Source organism: Equus przewalskii, chromosome 17, assembly GCF_037783145.1.
Source record: "Equus przewalskii isolate Varuska chromosome 17, EquPr2, whole genome shotgun sequence".
In the NCBI taxonomy this organism is placed as follows: domain Eukaryota; kingdom Metazoa; phylum Chordata; class Mammalia; order Perissodactyla; family Equidae; genus Equus; species Equus przewalskii.
Window position 1 is genome coordinate 70528775 of NC_091847.1, and position 16492 is coordinate 70545266.

Below are 16492 nucleotides of genomic sequence, written 5' to 3' on the forward strand. Positions count from 1 at the left end.
GAGAAGGAGAAAGGCCCTCAGCTGCTGGGAATGCTTGCCCCAACTTGACCCCCTAACATATTGAGAGTCTCCTGACCTCCACAGTTTCCATCTCAGACCCCCTGAAGAAGTGGAGGGGCTTGGGGAGCCCTACCTTGTCATGTACCATCAATAAAGTACACTGTACCCAGCCAAAAAAAAAAAAAAAACATATATGAAGTGAGTGGGGAGAGATGAGACGAAAGCTGTCTTCTGTTCACATCCCATTAGTCCTGCTCTCTCTCTTCAATGGTTACAGCCTCAATAGATGTAGACAAAGCTTTCTGTAGAATTAAACACCCATTCACACAAAGTAAATAAATAAATGTCTCAGTAAACTATGAAGAGAAGGACATTTTGTCAACCTGAAGAAAGACATCTCCCAATTACACAAAGAAAAACTCATAGTGAATGATAAACTTTAAAGATATTTCACTTAAAATCAGGGAGAAGAAAAGACTAGGGGGCCCACTGTCATTGATTATTTAGTATTATTGTGCAGGAGGTTGTACTAGTACACCTGGTAAAAAAAAAAAAAAAGTAAAATAATTTAAAAGTATAATGATTAAAAACGAAAAACAAAATTGTCATTATTTGAAGGTAATGATGGCTTCTACAGGAAATGTTAGAAAAATCTGCAAATTATTAAAATTAATGAGTTAAGCAAGTTTGTCAGATATAAGATAAATATACAAAAGTCAATTATATTCCTATTACCAGCAATAGAGTACCTAGAAAAAGTATATATATATATATATATATATATATATATATAACTTTTTTGGGGGGGGAGGAAGATTCACCCTGAGCTAACATCTATGCCAATCTTCCTCTATCTTTTAGTATATGGGCTGCCAGTACAGCACGGCTGCTAACAGAGCAGTGTAGGTCCACACCTGGGAACCAAACCCAGGCTGCCAAAGCTGAGCATGCTGAACTTAACCACTAAGCCACCAGGGCTGCCCACCCCCCAAGTTTTTTTTTTTTAAGTGCATGGTCTTCATGGAGAAAATTATTAAAATATATTAAAAGACAACTAAGGGGCCAGCCTGGTGGCACAGTTGTTAATTTTGCACATTTTGATTCAGCGGCCCAGGGTTCACCAGTTCAGATCCCAGGTGCGGACCTTTGCACTGCTTATCAAGCCATGCTGTGGCAGGCATCCCACACATAAAGTAGAGGAAGATGTTAGCTCAGGGCCAGTCTTCCTCAGCAAAAAGAGGAGGATTGGCAGCAGATATTATCTCACTGCTAATGTTTCTCAAAAAAGAAAAGACAATTAAAAAAACCTAAATAAATAGAGATATATACCATATCCATGAAGAATAAGATCTGATATCAAAGGATGCCAACACTCCAAATTAACCCAGAGTTATCATGTAAACTCAATCAAAATTCCAAGATGGTTTTTCATCGAAATTACTAAACTAATTTGAAATTTTTATATGAAAAAAGGGCAAGAAGAGCCAAGTAAATTTTGAAGGAGTAAAAACAGGTGGTGATAGTAGCAGGGAGAATGGTAGGTTCTTGTCCTATAAAAAAAAATCAAGTCCTTTTATGAAGCTGTAACAGTTAAGATAATGTGTCATGGCAGTAGACAAATAGATCAATAGAACCCAGAAATAGGCTTAGTAATATATGAAAATTTTATAAATTTCAGAGGTGGCATTGCAGATTACTCATAAAAGAATAGATCATTCAATAAATGATAGATTATCTACATGGAAAAAAATAAGCTAAAATGAAAGGAAACAAAATAAAAAAATAAAAATGAATATCTGCAAAATTTCAGGTAGATTAAGGGATAAAAGATAAAAAGCAAATATTTTAAATGATTAAAAGAAAGTATAGGTGAATAATTTTATGATCTCAAGGAATTTTTAAAAAGACACAAAAAAGAATAAATAATGAATATTGATTATTAAATTTGAATATATTCAAAATTTAAATGTTTGTTCATCAAAAGATTTCATTAGAAATGAAAAAAGACACCATAGACTGAGAGAAAATACTTGAAAAGAATTTTAAAATGGCATAAGATAATAAAATCTTTAAAAAAAAAAAATGGGGGCTGACCCCATGGCCAAGTGGTTAAGTTTGAACACTCCGCTGCCATAGCCCAGGGTTTCACAGGTTTGGATCCTGGGCATGGACATGGCACTGCTCATCAAGCCATGCTAAGCAGCATCCCACATGCCACAACTAGAAGGACCCTCAACTAAAAATACACAACTGTGTACCAGGGGGCTTTGGGGAGAAAAAGGAAAAATAAAAAATAAAATCTTTAAAATGGCATAAGATTAGAGTCTATCATATATAAAGAATATTACCAAATCAATAAAAGACCAACCTATGAGAAGACATAATATACAAACAAATAATTCAAGAAACAAATCCAAATGGCCAATAAACATAGGAAACAAATGTTCAACCACAGGGAAATGCAACTTAAAGTCACAATAAAACACCATTTCACATTAAGAATTAAGAAACCTGACAATATCTAGTGGAACAGTGGGAACATTTGTGTACTGCTTTTTGGGAGTATAAACTGGTGCAACTACATTGGAAAGCAATTTCGCAATATTCTGTAAAGCTAAAAATGCACAGATTCTATGGATCAACAAATCCACTGCTTGGTAACTTCTCTGAGACTCTCTAGCACATGTATAAAATGTTCAGACCAGCATTTGCACTCAACCATTGCAAAAATATTTAGAGCAGCATCTTTTTAAATAACCCATTCCAAGAAGAATAAATAAAGAAATCGTGACATGTCTACATGAAGGTATACCCTACAATAGTGAAAACTATTTCTCTAGACCCAAACATACACCGTAGATGAAGCTCAGAAACAAAATTCTGGCTGAAAGCTGTACATTCAAGATTGCTTACATTAATAATTCCACTTGAATTAGTCAAAATTAGGAGACAAGGAGAATTTAACAAAATGAATTGTCCACAGCAATAACCTCATATCTAGTTAACTAAATAATTAAAAACAGAAAAGGGGGGTCGGCCCCGTGGCCTAGAGCTTAAGTGACACGCTCGGCTTCAGTGGCCCAGGGTTTCGCTGGTTCAAATCCTGAGCGCAGACATGGCATGGCTCATCAGGCCATGCTAAGGTGGCTTCCCATATGCCACAACTAGAAGGACCCACAACTAAAATATACAACTATGTACCACGGGACTTTGGGGAGAAAAGAAAAAAAATTTAAAAAATAAAACAAAAAAGAAACTCTTGGAATCACAGAGTAGTAAATGCAGGAAGCAGCTCCATCCCTTAGGGCTGTGGGAACAAAACAGAAACTTAGACCTCAGAGAAGGGGCCCTCATTAATTGGTGGTGGTGTTTGCAAACCAGGAAGGTGGTTTGCACCACCCCGTGACGTGGTGATCCAGACCCCTAAGGTAGGGAGCATCGACGGCTGCTGCCTAGTCTCTGAGGAGGCAGCAATAATGCTGGTTCTGGGAGTGTAGAAACTGTAAACTGGATTCAGCTGCCACTAACGGAAGGAACTATTGCTACCAGATGAAGAATTGCCCAGCTAAGGTCCCAAGAACAGGGAGCAAACAAGAGGCAAATCCCTTCTTTCTCTAACCTCCCAGTCTCCCTCTTGTGCCTCTTTGGCAGAGCCCAACAGAGAACCAGCTGGCAAAGCAGAAACGTGGCCTGCCCCAGCATCATTCAGCAGTATAGAATGATGGGCACAAAGCTGAGAGACAATTGTTGAATAACCGGTACACTACTTATTTAAAGTTTAAAACCTGTCAAACAATACTTTATATTTAATACATATGTACTTGAAGTATGACGAACCTCATGGGAACAGAAAACACAAACTTCAAAATAGAGATTACCTCTGATGGATATAGAGAGAACCGTGATGGGAAAGGGGCACACAGAGCTTTTCTGAACTTTTCAAGTTTTAGTTGCAAACTGGATGGTGCATTCCTAAGTATGGACTAGATTATTCTCTAGATCTTCGGCATGTCTGAAATATTTCATTTAAAAAAACAGCGAAGGGATGCAGTCCTTTTATGGAAGGGAAGAAAACGAGAGAAGTAGACAAGCTTAAATCCAAAGTACTGTGAGACCGCCATCTAGTCTCAGGGTGAGGCTTTCGTTTACATGGTTAGTTCAAGATAAAAGTTCCTACATCGAGAGAGCCAATGGAATACAGATCCAGATCCAGTGAGCGTTTTGACCTAGTACCAAATGGCAGGTTTTCGAATCTCCTCCAGATTGACACTTGCTCCTGGGAAGAAGGGCAAATCGTCCATGAAGTCCCCATCTGCCTGTCTGAGGAACATCTGTGGTGATGTGAACCCTCCTAATTCAGGTGGCAGTCATGAACCTCCTGGTGAAATTACCCATCCTCAGTAATAACATCTGCTGGCAAGAGAAAGCCGTGAAAAGACATTTGTTTCAGGTTTTTAAAAATGGAACCTTAAAACACACGTTGAAATTTTTTATTCAATGTCTGTAACTTTTATCTGACATTATACAGATTTATTTTGACAATCTATTTAGGTGTTGACAAGTCTGTTTTGCTTTCTTGTAAGTGTATTTTAAAGTTTTATGTTGAAGATATTTTGTATAAATCTCATAGTGATGCAAAAATTAACCTCAGGAAAACTCCATGCATCTTTGAAATGTGTTTACCTTGGAAAGGCTGCTTGGAACATGAGTACTAGTGAAGTTTCTTAGAATGCTTTTATTAGAAATCAATTCAGACTTTTGGAACAAAAATTGCTTGAGAAACTACATTCAATATATTCAATTCTCTGGCCAAACTTTGGGAAAGAGACACCTCCTGGCCTCCACCAATTACTGAGAAAGGGTAATTATATCTCCCAAATAGCTCAACTCGAACCACTTCTCTCCATTCTCACTGCCAATAACTTAATAAAGTCTCACCCTCTTCTCTATCTTCAACAACTGCCTCAGCCTCACCACTGACCATGTCTGATACACAGTGGATTCTTTAAAATATTAGTCTGAATAAATGAATGAATGAATTTCGAATGTCTCAGACTTGCTAATGCCAACAGTGTTGAGGTACAGGGTCAAGACTGAGAGTGAGTAGAAACATAGGGGAAGAGAAGAAAGGAGCAGGAGGTACATGAAGTGGCAATGGAAATGTTCTCATGATATATTGTTCTCACAAAGCCTTCAATATGTTCATAGTGTAGAATCAGGAAGAAGTTTTTAAAAATAGACCCCAAAGACAAGTTTTCTACAACTATTTTCAAATTACAAAAGTGACTGAGATGTCACAAATCGTAAGTGGAACTTTGAAGGACAGTCATAAAAAAATATAAATAAGGGGCAGGCCGAGTGTTGTAGTGGTTGGGTTCACGCACTCCACTTTGGTGGGCTGGGGTTCACGGGTTCGGATTCCGGGGACGGACTTACACACCACTCGTGAAGCCACGCTGTGGCAGCGTCCCACATACAAAACAGAGGAAGATTGACACACATTTTAGCTCAGGGACAATCTTCTTCAAGCAAAAAGAGGAAGGTTGGCAACACATGTTAACTCAGGGCCAATCTTCCTCACCAAAAATTTACTTTATATATATACATAAAATATTATATATATACATATATAAATAAGCCCTTCAATTCATGATTCATGAAATCAAGGTACCAGAGTTCTTAAAGGAAACTTTCTGACATTTTATTTCTGTTTATTTTGTTCATTCATTGTTAACTTTCCATTTGTATAACATCACATCAGTCACATAGCAGATATTTAATAAATGTTGCTGATTCAAATGTCACTTGCTAACATTTACACAGACACTGACTCAGATGCTTTTGTTCAAAAGATTATTTTGTCACCCTTCTCCATGATGACCACTTAAATATTTTTGTGGAAAAATTAACTTTTTATATTTATGGGTGTACTCTTCCTTTGACTCAACACTATCAGCAATCATGCTTTGGTTGTAAGTATTTAGTGGAATCCAGTGATTTAAGAACTTGGTAATTGGTATAAGTAATTATTGTTCATCACCAGCAAATTTGCGGATAAAAATCTTTTCTGGTGTCATTGGATACTGGTTTTATATCTATCACTTCATCTCTAAACAAGACTAGAGATTATCTAATCATCACAAAACATAGAGTGAGATTAACACATATTTATTTTTTTATTAAAATTATTTAGCTAAGGGAAATCTAGTGGGTTTTTGTTAGATTAAGACAGTATTTTGGCACACAACCAAATGAGTAACTACATATTATCGATTTTCTAAATAGTTCTAGGACAGAGTGTATAGACTTGTAGGTATAGAACGCACTTAGCAAAAATGTATTGTCATCCTTCTTTTGACTTTCCCATATCCTGAAAGTACTGATGCTAGTGGATCTTTCAATAGTGGAGAAGAGAACAGGAAAATCACAATCTCCAATATGAAATTACTGCTGGGTCCACTGTCAGACACTCACTTGAATCCTAGATCTGCCACGTAGTAGCTATGAAAACCTGAGTAAAGCATTTAACTTCCCAAGGCTTCAGTTTCCTTTTCTCCACGAGAATAACAATATCTGGTCTACTTATCCCAGAGGAGTAGGTAAGATGATATACCTGAAGTCTGGGTAAAATGCAAAGCACTGTTGGAGTTTAATTAACATTTGATATCTTATGGAAAGAGCAAAAAAGGAATGGATTAAACAAACAAAGGAGAAAGGTACTTTGTACTAGACATCATTAGTAGTTCCAAAATGGACCTCGCCACCTCCTAGCCCAATATTCAGCATATGTTCAATGAACATCTGTGTAACTAATTCGTTAATTAATTAAACAGAAGAAGCAAAAGTGATTATGTACTAGGAAGAAGGAAAAAACTAAGACCAGAACAACATTGGGAGAGAAGAAGTCACCTTTTGTGGCATATGCTTAGATTCCAGGAAACCCTTCCCTCCTCTAACTGTATCGGTGATCATACAGGATAGCAGAGCATGGAAAATAGGAAAGTGTCTATCGTGAGATGCAGTGTGTGCCTCTACTCAGGGTGAGGATTTCAGGGCTGAGGCATTCCGGGTTCTTTAACAAGGGCAGAGAGGCCTGAGAGAGGTAGTGGGCGCTCCTAGGCTGGCTGCCTGACTCACTGTCATTTTCCTCTTCTCAGGAAAGTGCATGTGACCCCCAGGGGTGGGTCTCTAACACATCTAATAAGGGACCCCATGTGTAGCCACAGAGAATTGACCAGGGGTGACCGCCAGGCCCCAAGCTAACCCATCAAATTCTCTCTCCCAGGAATTTGTAGTTTTTACCAACAGTCGCAGACTCTAGGAGTCAATGGAGCAAGAACATATTAATACCACTGTATATAGGAAGGGTCCACAAATTCCGCTTCAGAGATCTCTTCTCCCTGGCTGTTCAAATCACCTAGGATTCCGTGAGACACGTCAGTACTGTCCTAATAACTTTCTCCTTATGCCTAAACTAAAGGAGTTTCCCCCAAAAAAGATTTTTTAAATACAATAATAGTTGTGTCACTCAATCTGCTACCTTCACTGAGCCAAGTTCAGCGGAGAGGTGCAATTGCTGCCAAACTGGCGATGCTGGGGAGAAGCACAACTCCATGGAGAAGGGGTCCTGGAAGCGAGAGAGGAAGACTTTTGTTTGGTCCATTGATAACTTTGAGGAGAAAGAGGAATTAAAACCTAGGCTAGATGATGAGGGAAATAGTAGGCTTCAGTGTCATCACAGCAAATAAAAAAGGAAATTTCGTATTTGGGGGGAAATTTCTCATCTTTAATGAAGAAAGTAAGCCTATATTTAAAGAGAGGGAAAATGTAAATAAGCATTTAACAATGCATTTCCTTAGCCCGGGGACATCTGGTCCATAAAAATTCCTTGGATATCAAATGTGTGGACAAGAAGTAGACTACCGAAACTTCAAATTCCCTCCCAATTTATGTTTATAGAATTAGATAAATTTTTTCTCTCATGAGACTTTTAAACATGGAGGATAGCCTAAACCCAAAAGTGCTCTCATAGTAGTTCAGAATAACAACAACCACCTGTTATAATTCTTTAAAGGCCTTATAATCATGAAATTACACACTAAAAATATACACTGAAGACCACAGAGAGACACACATGGCAAGCCAGCCATGTTTATTCATCATCAAATAATTTATACAGATTAATCCCATAATGGAAGTCAGGAAATTGAAAACCTTAGCTAAATTTAAGCACAGTCCTCCAGAGGCATGCATTATTAGAGGGAGAAATAACAGTTTTAAACAGTTTCTGAAAACAGGGTTAGTAGCTAATATCATTAATATTCTAAAGCAGTCCTCTGAGACTCAGCATAGACAAATCATTGATTTTTTCATTTATCTTTCTTGGGACTTGTGTAGTCGCTCCAAGGTGTCTTCATGTAATCCACTCATACCAGAGAATGTTTTCAAGGATATTCTAAATAATTAACCTTCTTACACTGGAGTTCAAGTGTCTTTCTGTGATAAAGCACTTGAAGACCTCAAAAGCATAATTATAAGCATACCCTTGAGAGTTGGGATATATCAAGTTCTCAAAATGAGGGTGGATATTAAAACTGATATAGCAGCAATTAGTTATCATGAATTTTCTCCATTCCTCAGCCTGCTGGATTGTGTCGGTGAAATAGAATTCTGCTAAAAGTCCACATAATTTCTGATCGCCACTCTCAATCCTCAGTCTTGAATTGATTATAGTACTTAACAGGCAAAGCCATCAAAACTGATTTGACTTGTCTCTTTCTTTTCTCCTGTTGAAGCAGTTATGTGTTAGCGTACAGTCACATCTAAAGTATACTTCTTTCTTATAGATAAATAAGAAATTGTTTTTGGAGAGAAAATAATGCATCAATTAAAAACAATAAAAAGGAATCCTTGCAGAATAATGAATCACTTAATTAGGCAACTTGCAAATGTATGTAGGTTTAATAAGTCTTAAAAATGTGGTTTTAAATGTATGAAATAAGCAATTATAAGTACTTGACATTACACCAAATAGCAAACAGGTCCACAAAGATGCCCCTCATAAAAAGCCATTCTGACTTCAATCTAACATGTACTTTCATCACCAGTATCTTAATACGTAGCTTCCAAAACGCAAAAGGAAAATTTTTCTATTCTTTTTATCAATAAATAAGTTCTTTTAGTAATTGGAATATGTTTCTAAAATCTCATTTTACTACAGTCATTAAAAATATCACTCCAATAAAGTCATGACTATCCTATGAGAAGGATAACTTTAATATCCTCTACCTCTAACACCAGCATATGACACACTGTGACAGATAAGTTTGTTAAATGATATATTGAGTCCAAAGATTTTAGGGAGAGATCCTTAATAAATAGTCCACTCTTCTTGGTGTTTTTTAACCTATGTTTAAAATTTTTGACTCTAGCAAATTGATTGTCATACTCCCATTTATGATGAAAATGTGTGTGCGTATGTATGTGTGGTTCTTAGATATAGATCATTTAGCATTATAGAATGTGACCATTGTCCTCAAAGCCTTTCAATGGCTTCTCATAAACTGCTAAATTTTATCAAAAGTCTTTGCCATGCCTACAAAATCCTACGCGGTCTAGACCTCCACTGTTAACTTTGACCTCATCTCCCGCCTCATGGCACCAATTATCCCTCTGCTGATCCTCTCTCTCAGTTCTGGCTTCCTAGCGGTGCTCCAGAGCCTTTGCTCACTCTTTCCCCCTCTCTTCTTGGCATTTTTTGACCAAGACAGTCATAGGGCTTACTCTCTTACCTCCTTCAAATCCCCGTTCCAATGTCATCATTTTCTCTAAAAATACCATTACACACACACCAATGCACACTCCTCTAGTATATTTTCCTTATCCTACCTTGGTTTGCTATTTAATTGTTCATTGTTTTTATAGCACTTATCACCCCTGACGTGTTTGTATGCCTATTTTATGTCTTGTGTCTATAGAAACCATATTTTATCAGGGAGAAATTTTATTTTATTAATTGTTATATACCCATTGTCTAATACAGTGCCTGGCACTCAGGAGTTGTTGAATAATTATTTTTGGATGAATAAATGAATGAAATCAATTTTTTAAAATCAAATGAATATTGTTTTTCATGCTTGATGTTATGGCATTAAAATTTTCCTTTATTCTGTCTTAAAAGTCTTCAGTCCACCTATAATTATTTTTTTACCATAGTTTTTTTCTTTAAAACTCTAGTAAGGTAATAAATAAATATGAAAGTCTGGAAAACACCATAACCATGGCCATCCACAGTAAACTACTTTAAAGGTCAACATATAGATCAAAACAATAAGAAAAAAGAACAGTGGAAACCACTTCATAGACTATGGTTGCTCTTCCCAGTGACTTCTCCCCTCCAAAACCATAACAGAGCGGGAGGAAGGAAAGAAAGAAGGAAGGAAGGAAGGAAGGTAGGAAGGAAGGAAGGAAGGGAGGGAGGGAGGGAGGGAGGAAGGAAGGGAGGAAGGAAGGAAGGAAGGAAGGAAGGGAAGGAGGAAGGCAGGCAGGCAGGGAGGGAGGGAGGGATGGAGGGTGGGAGGAAGGAAGGAAAGTAGGAATGAAGGAAGGAAGGAAGGAAGGAAATTACATGAAATTTTAAACTAGGCATGTACTTTTAAGGTTAACATTTTTCTAATCCCTATTTGTGTCTGCTGTCTCTAGTTTGTACCATTCAATCTTAGATTCTTTGTGTAGAAGTATTCAAAAGGCAATGCAGTGACTATGCAGTCTTTTAGTGTGTGATCATTATAAATGAAGGCAGTAATGACTAGTTATGGAAACCCAACCACTCTGCAAAGACTGAACACAATAATCGATTCTTTTCCAGGAATGTAGTCTGATGAAAGAAACATTACTCTTCGACATGCACAAAATAGAATTTAATTTCTGATAGTTTTCTTAGTCATTTGGTCTTTACTCATTTGTTCCAGTACTTCCAATGGATGGTACACGTCGCTCACATGTGTGATAAGATGGAATCTAATTGAGGCTCATTCTCTAATCACATCCCTTGCAAACTGTACTTTATTTATGGTCTATTAAATAACAAAACTTTAGCATCTTATTGTATATTATATAGTAAACCTTCAGCACTTTAGTTTAAGTTTATATTCTAATGTATATCTGAGAGTCTGTATTGGCTAATGGAATATGGAGGGATTGGTGCAAGATGGTTTCACCAAAACTGCTGGTCAAAAACTAGACCTACTGTGTGGTATTTCGACAGCTGATGAGGCAAGACTGTGCATTAACAGGACAATATTGCCTGTAGTTAGAACCAAGTCACCAAATATCCCAAGATGGTTTATTATTTCCAGAAAATATGACCCATGATTTAATAGAGTAGTAAGTAAATAATGATTAGTTGTGATAAGGGCTAGAAAAGAGGGGGGACAAACAAGATGCTGAGAAAATAAGCAGAATGAGAATGGAAATTGAGGACCTATTTCAGATAGAATGGTGATAACCTCTCTGAAAAGTAATGTGTAAATTGAGTCCAGAAGGATTCAATGGAGTCAGTCATGACAGACGCACGAGGAAGAGTGGTCCAGGCAGAGAAAAATATGGACAAAGACCCCAAGCCTGGGAAGAACTCGGCATAAGTGAAGAAGGAAATGCAGCCCAGAATGTCAGGAGCACAGTGAGCAAGAGGGAGAGGGCTCAGGCAGGCCGGGATTTGTTATACAGTGCTCTTTAGGCTATGGCAAGACATTTGGGCATGATTTTGAGTCCAGCAGAACACCACAATTGTTAGAAGCAGCAATCCGGCTGCTGCGTGTAGAACAGATTTGAAGGGACCAAGAGGAGATGCAGGGAGGTTGCGGCACTAGTCCCAGGGAGAGAGGGTTTGGGCCTGGATGAAGGGATGCTACCAAAGTTGAAGACAGATGGTCAGGTTGGAGACATATCTGAGAGGGAGAATTGAAAGGCTGAATTGATAGATTGGATGTGAGGTATGAGGGAAAGGGAGAAATCAAGGACAGCACTTAGATTTCTGGTTTGTTTACTGAGAGGATGATGGGAGCACATTTCTCAAAGAAAAAAAACTATTGGGGTAGGAGATGGGAAAGGGATGAGAATACAGTTAGTGGAAAAACTCAAGAGTCTTCATACTTGTTATATTTGAGAATTTGTGAAACCTGCAAGCGTGACTGTTGTAGATAGCTTGATATGCCAATCAGTAGTTCAGAGGAGAGGCTAGGGCTGGGAGGCAAAATCTGTTTGGTCCTATCTCCAGACACACATTTCACACATTTGTGAGAGGGTAGGGAGGCTGTGTATTAAAAGGGTGGCACGTGTGGGTGATACTTTCTGCAATTGGAGTGATATGCTGGCTACTCCAGCTGCTTCCTTCTGCCTCTCTCTAGTCAACAGAGCCAAAGCAGTAAAGGTGAAGCCCGCCCAAATTGGCAGAGGCCTGAAACCATTCCAATCTCTCTCTTTCTCTGTCTCTCTCTCTCTCCCTCTGTCTCTCTCTCTCTCTCTCTTCCACATTTCTCTCTCCCTCTTCCCTAGCCATCTGATTTCTTTCTATATATAGTTCAATAGTAAAGTCTGAAAATCAGTTGTGGGGAATTTGTAAGTGAGCAGGCTTTACTCACCGATAGCCTTTTTTGAAATGAAGCTGCTTTTGTTGAGGAAGAAAACATGGCCACAGATCAGCTTACTAGAGTTCTCTATACTGTGGTTGAGGACCACAGTCCAGCCAACAATAATGGGGCACTTTCATCCAAATGCCTTTTTCCCTTATGAATATACCCCCAAGGGAAAGACGACTGTTAGGGTAAAGTTTAGATATCCTGGATATCTTATTGTCATCATTATTTCTGATAAAGCTCAATTTGTTCATTTAGTCTCACATTGTACCTGTCATATGGTTGCCTACTTTGCTAATTGACTTGCAGAATTTAATAAATAAGATGCTCACTATATATCATTTACTGTCCTTTTAGACAGTACCCTTAGTGAATATGAATACTCCGCTGATTCCATTTAACTTGGAACAGATCCGGGCACCTGCTTCTGGGCTGCAGCACATATCAGCTGTGGAAGTTTTTAAATGCTTAAGCAACTGAAGTGCATCTTTACTATTGAATGGCATCCCTCATCTGTAAAGCCACTTACAAACTTTACTGATCAAGCTGTACATTACTGAGTTGGAATTTAATCTACAGAGCCTTCTGCAAAATGAGCTGAGTCCTCTACTAATCATGGGCAATGGTAGAATTTATTTGGTTTGAAGTAATTTGCATTATTTGCTTATTATACCCCTTGGTTCCTGCTGCAGACTGCTGTGCAGCATTGCCGGAGCTGGGAAATCACTCTGCACATCATCCTCCTCCCAAGGGGAGAGCATTTTGGTTGCAGAAGAAATGTCTCCTTAATGTAAGAATCTCACCATTCATGCGTGCGTATATCCTCCCTCTCTGTCCACATGATGCCATAGAGTGAGTGCTGCCTAGACGTCTCTTCATAAACCTCTAGGAAGTTAGGATGTTCCAAAACATTAAACGAAAAGCAAAGTTACTCCATTTAGCCACAGATTCTGTTTGACTCCCCTCAGCCTCAAACAGCAAACATTGTTTGTGTTCCATTCAAACCCCTAATGCTATTAAAATTGTTCCTGTGCTATATCCTACCACACTTACTCCAGAAACAGTGCAGTAGATTAAACAATACAATAATGTAGAATGCATTTAATCAATCCTAGATACCATTTTATGATTCCTACTCCAAAAAAAGGTTTTATTCCAACTGAAGTATACAGAATTGATGACTCAAAATTCCATAAAGATATTCAGGGCCCTGGCCTGTGTAATGGTTAAACTTCTGCATGCTCCACTTCAGTGGCCTGGGTTTGCAGGTTCAAATCCCAAGCTCAGACCTACTCCACTCACCAGCCATGCTGTGGAGTTGTCCCACACATAAAAAAAATAGAAGAGGATTGGTACAGATGTTAGCTCAGGGCAAATCTTCCTCAGCAAAAAAGAAAAAAGGATATTCAAGAACAAATTTTTATTCCTGATTAGCAAATCTAGATAAACTGCAACAGAAAACTACAGTAAAATTGGAGCACTGTTTCAGGAAATAAACTGTGTTTCCATAATACTGTGGCAAATTCATTATTTCATAGGGAGAAAGAATAAACCCTTCTAGAAAAGGATTGTATTCCTATCCATTAGTATCTGAACCAACATCTAGACTTGTCAGGTAAGATCAATATACTTGCTTCACGTTTGCATCACAGAATAGCAAGAGGGCTTTTGACTGGATAAGATAATACCCAGAGTTTAATCCTAGCATATCAGAAGATAAAGCACTCAATTGTTCAAGAGATTATAAAATTTATGATTTAGGACCTTGTGTACATTAACCATATAGACATTAGATAAGATAAGAGAATATGTACAATCTTGAGAACAAAAATATAAAACTGAGTCACTTATTTATGCTTGTTGAAGATTTTGCTCAAGAAAGGACATAAAAATGACAAAGGTTGCCTACAGTACGCAGACAAGAAAATATATAGCCCAGTAATAAAGTCAGGAAATATGTTCTATATTAACAGATTCACTCTTCAAACCATAAATTGCATGCAAGAAAGATTAAATAATTCCAACATGACAGAATTTGTTAAAAATAAAATACATAAATCTTCACCTTCTTTTTTTCAACTAATCTCCACATTTGCTCAGGGAATTTCAGACCCGCCAATAATTGGCCCATTGATGGCTCTTTCCTATTCACATTCTCAATTTGTCTAAGAGAAATAAATGTTCTAGAAATCAAATGAAATTATAAAAACCATAGAATATCGCGCTTGGATCCTTTAATATTTTGAGGTCTGTAGCATCTAACAGACTTCAGGCACATCTACTTCAAAAAACAGCTTTTGAAGATTTTCCTAAATATATCTTTCTTGTTGCCCTAATGCCATTTCAGTCCTGGGCAGATTTCTGTGTTCAAGACACCCCATTGGCTCCAAAAGCTGCTTCTCAGAGAGCCTTGTTAGGAGCATTCTGAGAATCTACTAGATGTCAAGAAGAAAGGTTTAATTTCAAGAATGTGATTCAAACTATTTCTATCCAATTGCTTTATAAAATAATTCATATGTTCTTGGGAATGAGCTATTTCAGAAAAATCCAAAACAATATTAGAAAAGATAGAGCAGTGTGTTTTTTTTTGTTTAGTTATTTTCTAGACAGTTAGTACAGTGTCCACTCCAGTGGAGACATGCTCCCATAATCACCTGTCCTACGATGAGATTTTTGCTAAATACAATAAGGCAGAAGGACAGCTCAAACGGAACTGGGCAGGCGGAGGAGTAAAAGCTGAAACAAAGCCACTTCAAGTTTAAAGATGTATGAACTTACGGCTAAACTCTTGCTGGGAAAGAACTGGCTTGTTTACCCTGAAGTAACTACAGCTCCCCCTGAAATATGAATAGCATGCCTATCCCTGGTCACCATGAGGGTCCTGTGTGGAACAAGCTGTGAGTGTTACTCTAGATTTTACCTTGAACGATCCCTAGATATTTTAATCTAAGCACTCACCCATAACTCTTTGGGAACCACCCAAGATGGTGGACAGCATTGAACTCAGGGCCTCCTCTTTGATTTCTATCCTATCCACAAACAAGAAAGAAGAAAATCAGAGCAGCCTGTGACAGTGCATGGGTTATACAGGTAAACTTATGCTGCTAAGACTGTAACAGGCAACTATTGATCAATTCAAACTGAAGGAGGGTTGTAAAATGGAGCCCTGTGTGGGAAAAAATAGATTGCTCGCTTGGGATGCTTTTGTGTAAGAAGGTTATCTCATCACCAAAAACAAAGCTGGTCTGCAGCTGTCTGTGAAGACAACGTGCCTGGGAGATCTGGCAACAGCCAATGGGATCAGCCAAGAAACTTGTGCATCCGTGCTGGAAAACCACCCGGCAGATGACAAACAACTAAAACTCTTGTGTGATAATGTACTAATAGTCATGTCAGCATTAGGTGAAGCCCTAATCTGCATGTCATCTGAGTCCCACAGCATGGCTCAGAAAAAGTGTTGAGAATGCAATAGCCCTTCTGTTTGAAAATACCTGACAAAGGGGAAGAAAGCAAGGGTGGACATTGCTTAAGCAACTCACAGGGTAGAGAAAAGATAAACAGATTCAAGATATGTGTGTGATGGATAATCAAGACAAAGGTAAACTCTCAGCTCTAATCCCCAGCCTTTACACATTTCATGGGAGACAGGAAAGGGGCTGGTAAGAAAGGAACACAGGGAGGCTGCCTCCCGAACAAAATATCACTGTAGAGCCTGAGTTTGAGATGCATGCATATCAAATAGAGCTTCCAATCTCAACCTGCCTACAAGTTCCAAGTAATATAAAGCCAACTATCTATTGTCTCTTGGATCCTATACATTGACTCAAAGTCAATAATCTCACAAGTTCTGTCCTGTG